The sequence below is a fragment of the Danio rerio genome, chromosome 25 (genome assembly GCF_052040795.2).
Source record: "Danio rerio strain M-AB ecotype USA chromosome 25, GRCz13ab, whole genome shotgun sequence".
NCBI lineage: Eukaryota > Metazoa > Chordata > Actinopteri > Cypriniformes > Danionidae > Danio > Danio rerio.
This window is the reverse complement of record NC_141045.1, coordinates 23,150,228-23,156,398: the sequence shown is the minus strand read 5'-3', so window position 1 is coordinate 23,156,398 and position 6,171 is coordinate 23,150,228. Positions and strand designations below refer to the sequence as shown.

Here is a 6,171-nt window from a genome sequence, read left to right as displayed (position 1 = left end):
CCCAGAGATGGGTTGTGGCTGAAAGGGCATCTGCTGTGTAAAAACTTGCTGGATAAGTTGGCGTTTTTTTCCGCTGTGGCAACCCCAGATTAATAAAGGGACTAAGCTTACAAGAAAATGAATGAATGTAGAAATTATGAACCTTCAAAGGCATGTTAAAATATACTGCATGTACTGTGATTTGAATTGTCTGACTGCTCCCTCTGTTGGAATTATTGTGTAACGACGGATTTTATGAACGACGACTTTTCTCCTGAATTAGATATTATTTGTGAGATGTGTTAAAGAAAAAAACTATATTTTTACACCTCTTCATAGTTTCTCTAAACAAACTACAATAAATAATAATCCCAAGAGACAGATAAAGGGATATTTCACTCAAAATGAAAAATATTTTATTCTCCCTTTTGTGGTTGTAAACATTTATGAGTTTCAGCATAATTTGAAGAATGCTGGTTGCTGGCAACCATCAACGTCCAAGGTAGGGAAGAAAGTTACTTTGAATGGCAATGTGTACCAGCCAGCATTTTTCAAAATATCTTCTTTTGTGTCAAATGTTTTGAACAAGTGAAAAGTGAGTAAATGATTACAACATTTTAATTATTGAGTGAAACATCCCTTTAACAACAAATACTGGAAAGTAGTAAAAAAAACATACATATTAAGACTGTAGAGCACTAAAAACGTTTTGTAAAAAAGTCTCCAATCTTCACCTTAAATTGTCTAAAAAGTAGATTTTCTCACCAGAAGGCAGCATTGCTGTATTTATTTTCAAACTTCATTGCATACGATCAACTGAAAATAACTTTTTTTGGAAAGAAGCAGCAGATAAGTAAGTAACCTAATAAAGCTATTTTCAAAATCATTATTAAAATAAACAGTGGCATTTTAGATCTTCAGATTTCACTCAAGAAATAGTAAAAGAAATACAATTCTCAATGTTTACTTACTTTACCGCCAGGTCCTTGAATATGTATACAGTATATAGATGAGAAGCCAACGGGACATAAATGTTTTGTAGGAAAACTTAGAATCAGATTAGGATTTTGATGGTCTAAAATTCCTATCTTTGAAGTAGCACATGACCAGTGCTTACAAACAAAGAAAGAGATGTAGTGCAATACACACTATTCTGTATGCTAATGGCATTTTTCGCGAAATGCTGTAATGTAACATATTGTATTTTAAAAGGACTAAAGTCAATATAATTGTAACTTATGTTACATCAAGAAAATGAAATCATTATATGCATTTTCACATCACATATTGAGCTTCAGATAATGGGCATGTGCTGATGAATTAATAGTTTCAAATTTTATCAAAACTGTTTTAATTTTATTAAAATTTTGATGTCTATATTGTTAATATCTGATCAATTAAACACAGTTAAGCCAGCATACATTACAAAGCAAGCAGAGTTGTGTATCAAAACACAGTAGAGGCAGATTTAAAGATACATTTTTCATTGTAAAACAGGTTTATCCTAAAACTATTAAATTCTAGAAACTATAATAGTTTATATCTTTTGGAAGTCAAAATGCTGTTTTCAAACCTTTGGAATATTTTCAGTCAATAATAAATCACTGAAAAAACTAAAAACATTACTTTGTAGCTTAAAGTTTTAAGGCTTGATTTGTTTTCAAAAGAACTTGACAGTAAAGCAATTAGTAATCTGATTACTTTTTACATGCAGTAATTAGTAATTTAATCAAATTAAAATTTTCAATAGTTTTTAGTGATTTATAATGTATTACTCTTTTTGAGCAACTTACGTCCCTCCAAAAAGAATCAGTCAGCCATTTAAAAAGCAAAAACCAAACCACCAACCAAACAAACATTTACACACTTTTTAAGTAGTGCAATGTAAATGACATTAATATTAAGAAAGCAATTGTTCATAGTTAAAAAAATAAATACAATGACGTTGTCAAAAAATACAAACACCTCTGAAAAAAGAAATGCAGTGAAAACCATTTTTTAGACAACAACTTTGTGGAGATTTGCGTATCAAATTTGTTGCAGGTGCAGTATTAGCAATGAACATCCAGGACATACTTTATGAAACTAAAACTAAAGCAAGCGCTTGTTAAATGGGATGACCCTGCTCTTCAGGACACAATTTCTGTCACTTTGTTTAGCCAAAACAATGAGTTAGTTTGCAGTAAATAGATCTTTTCTCAAATGCTCTATTGTTTTAATGATAATCTGAAATATCTGCCAGAACACCACTATTGTCACTCCAAAACTCATAACATTGCAACTGAACTGAACTAATGTAAATATATTAATCTTATAAAAATATTTCTGTCGTTTTTATACTGTAACATCCGATTATGACATGTTGAATATTGTGCAACTGCTCCTTCAGTCTTTTATGTTACACATTATCCTTCAGAAATCATTTGAATTTGTTGTTTTCTCTAGTAAGTTAAATAAGCATTTGCACAAAACTTATATTCTGTTTTAATCCTAATTTTAGTAATATTAAAAACACATTTTGTGTCTGACTGTACCATCTGGTCAACGCTGTTGCATCAGCCTGTCTTAAGTATCTTATAGTAGGCCTATGTTAGCTATGCATAGGGTTTTTTTTTAATAGCTCTTATGTCCAGTGTTTTTATTTATGATTCATTTATGTAGCATCGTTGTCTTGCAAGACCAAACATTTTGTTCCTCTGTATGTCCACACATGTAGTGGAATGACAATAAAGCTTGACTTGACTTGATCAGATATAAAAAGGCTTACAGTATCTATTTTGAAAGCACTGAGTGTGATTCCACTTCCTGGAAGACATTGAAGCATCCCAGTCACTTATTGTTCTCTCATTAAGTTTGTTAAAAATGTTTAGGTTACATAAATAGAAGATGAATTATTTATCAGCTCTGTTATTGTAACATTTCAGTAAATTTCTCATTCACTTTTTGAAAACTGTAGTAGTGTCATGATTACCAGCGATCGCTAACCACTAGAGGTCGCTGGAAAACATTCACACTCATTGAACTACATATCTGCCATATTATGGACTACAACACTCAGTCATGCCACACACACACACACAACCGGTTCCAGATCCACACTGATTGCACTCTCACAGCTGAAGCTACTCACACAATGATTATTTGGACTATTTAAACCCCTCTTTTCCACACACGTTGCTGAGTCTTGTTAGCTGTATCAGTGACATTACAACGCGTTTTCTTTGTCTGCCTTTGCTGTGTTTTTGATTATTAGATTTTGACCTTTTGCCTGTTATTCGACCACGATTCTGGACTGTCTCAATATACTTGTTTACACCCGTATTGACCATTGCTTGCCTGACTACGATTTATCCTGCATTCGGATCCTAACTATTGTTGTTCGTGTCACTACCCATCATTACAAGTAGGACGAAAAAAATCTGTTTCAGATTTGTCATGGATCTTTGAGGTTACCATCTTAAGCTAATGCACAAAAAGGTGGACAATGTCAACTCTATTATTGTCAACTCCGTTATTGTAATATTTCAGTAAATTTCTCATTCACTTTTTGAAAATTATAATAGGATGAAAAAAAATCTGTTTCAGACATGTTGTGTATCTAGTTTGAGGTTAGCATATTGAGCTAAAGCACAAAATGGTGGACAATGTCAACTCTGTTATTATCACTCTGCTATTCTAACATTTCAGTGAGTTTCTCATTCACTTTTTGAAAGCTATAGGATGGAAAACGACATGTCATGTATCTGCACTGAAAAAAAAATTGTCTGCGGAACTGTTGTAAACAATTTATTTGTGTTGAATTTAAACAAATTAAATTTAATAATGTTCAACTTAATTTGTCTGTTTAAATTCAGCCCAAATAAATTGTTTACAACAAAATGAGTAAATCCAAAGAATCATCTTTGAATACTTTTTTTCAGTGTGGTTTGATGTCAGGATCTTGAGCTAATGAACAAATTGCTGGACAATGTCAACTCTAATATTGTCAACTCTGTTATTGTAATATTTATTTCAGTAAATTTATCATTCCCTTTTTTCAAAAACTATAATGAGATAAAAATTATGTTTCAGACATGTTACGTATCTGGTTTGGGGTTAGCATACACTGTAAAAATGCAGGGTTCCACACAATTCATTTATGTTGTTCCAACACAATTTGATTAAGTTCACCTTACACTTTTAACAAATTTATGTGGATTGAACATAAAAACATTAAGCTCTCCCTGTGAAATCTCAAGAATTGTGTTGTTTCAGCACATTTTAAATAAGTAGTTTGAACGAGCAAAATAAAAAAAAAATTTTGAGTGATGACCTAATGCACAAAATGGTGAACAATGTCAAGTATGTTAGCGTTTTAAATAGTTTAACAATAACTGAAACAGCAATTTTAGATTAGATTTAGATTAGATTAGATGTAACTTTATTGTCATCACACATGTGTAACCCCGCCGGTCCTACACAACCCAACCCGCTTCAAGATGGTATCGAACCGGCGACCTTCCGCATAGGTGTCGGTCGCTCTACCAAGGAGGCTAAAGACCATGACCTCTAGCGTCTGCCGCTAGAGCACCTTAAGAGGTCAGAGGAGTGAGGTTTACCAGCACAGCACACACTAGCTGGCCTCCGTTACACTCACCCCCTAAACCTCACTCCCATCCGGGTCACGGCACCAATGTAACCCCACCGGTCCTACACCGCCCAACCCGCTCCGAGCTGGTATCGAATCGGTGACCTTTCGCATGGGAGTCGGTTGCTCTAACAAGGAGACTAAAGACCATGGCCACTGGTGTCTGTCGCTAGAGCACCTTTAAGGTCAGAATGAGGTTTACCTGCACAGCACACACTAGCTTGCCTCCGTTATACATGTACAAGTACAATGCAACGAAATGCAGTTTAGGTCTAACCAGCAGTGCAATAGCAGCAAGTACAGGAGGTATAGGTTATAAAGTGCAGTTATAGAAAAACTATGGTGATATTTACAGATAGATGTACTATGTACATTATATACAGGTTGTATTAGCTATGAACAGAGATTTACAGTAAATGGATATATGTAAAGGTTGCTATTAATAATCAGTAGTGTGCAGATAGATAAACAATTACAAATGTATATGTACAGTGGGTGTTTACATAATTACAAATGCCCATGTGCAGTGAGCATGTACAGTTCAAATAAGTGAATCAGTGCAATGAATATGTGCAAATTATTTAACATGTGTACATGTTAAATAGTGCAGTGATTGTGAGGAGTATAAGTTAGAGGAGAGAGGGGGTGTATTGGGGGACAAAAGAGTCAGTGAGGGGCAGAGTTCAAAAGGGAGACAGCTCTGGGGAAAATGCTGTTTCTAATTCAGCTAGTTTTTGTCCAGGGGAGCCTGAAGTGCTTGCCGGAAGGCAGGAGAGAAAACAGTCTGTGAGCAGGGTGAGAGGTGTCCTTAAGAATACTACGTGCTCGGCGCAGAAAGTGTTTCTTCTGGATGTCCTCTATGGCTGGCAGTGTGGTCCCTGTGATGCGTTGGGCAGTTTTCATCACCCGCTGCAGTTGGTCAGGATGCTTTCTATTGTGCAGCAGTAGAAGTTCACCAAGATGGCTGATGAGAGCTGGTTCTTCTTAAGTTGCCTTAAAAAAAATAGGCGCTGGTGAGCCTTCTTGACCCGGCTGGAGGTGTTGGTGGACCAGGAAAGGTACTTTGAGATTTGGGTCCCCAGGAACGTGAAGGATGAGACAGGCTCAACGGCCGTCACATTGATGTGGATTAGAAACAAAACCAAATTCTGTATTTAGCATTTACCAAATCCACGCATTTAGCATTAATTTACATAAATAGATTTATTCATTTTCCTCCGGCTTAGTCCCATTGTTCATCAGGGGTGGCCACAGCGGAATGAACCGCCAACTTATCCAGCATATGTTTTACACAGCAGATGCCCTTCCAGCTGCAACCCAGTACTGGAAAACACCCATACACACTCATTCACACACAAACACACAGCCAATTTAGTTTTTTCAATTCAACTAGCGCATGTCTTTGGACTGTGGGGGCAACCGGAGCACTCAGAGGAAACCCACGCCAACATGGGAGAACATGCAAACTCCACACAGAAATGCCAACTGACCCAGATGAGGCTCGAACCAATGAACTTCTTGCTGTGAGGTGACATTTTATTTCACCATACTAGATATGGTTTACT

The 6,171-nt window shown here is 35.7% G+C and overlaps 1 protein-coding gene across 1 annotated transcript in view; it reads right to left on the bottom strand.

The window, feature by feature from the left end:
- LOC147837700 (uncharacterized) overlaps nt 1-6,171 on the bottom strand; it is a 174,198-nt gene that overhangs the window by 76,377 nt on the left and 91,650 nt on the right. The gene's annotated exons all lie outside the window — the stretch shown is intronic.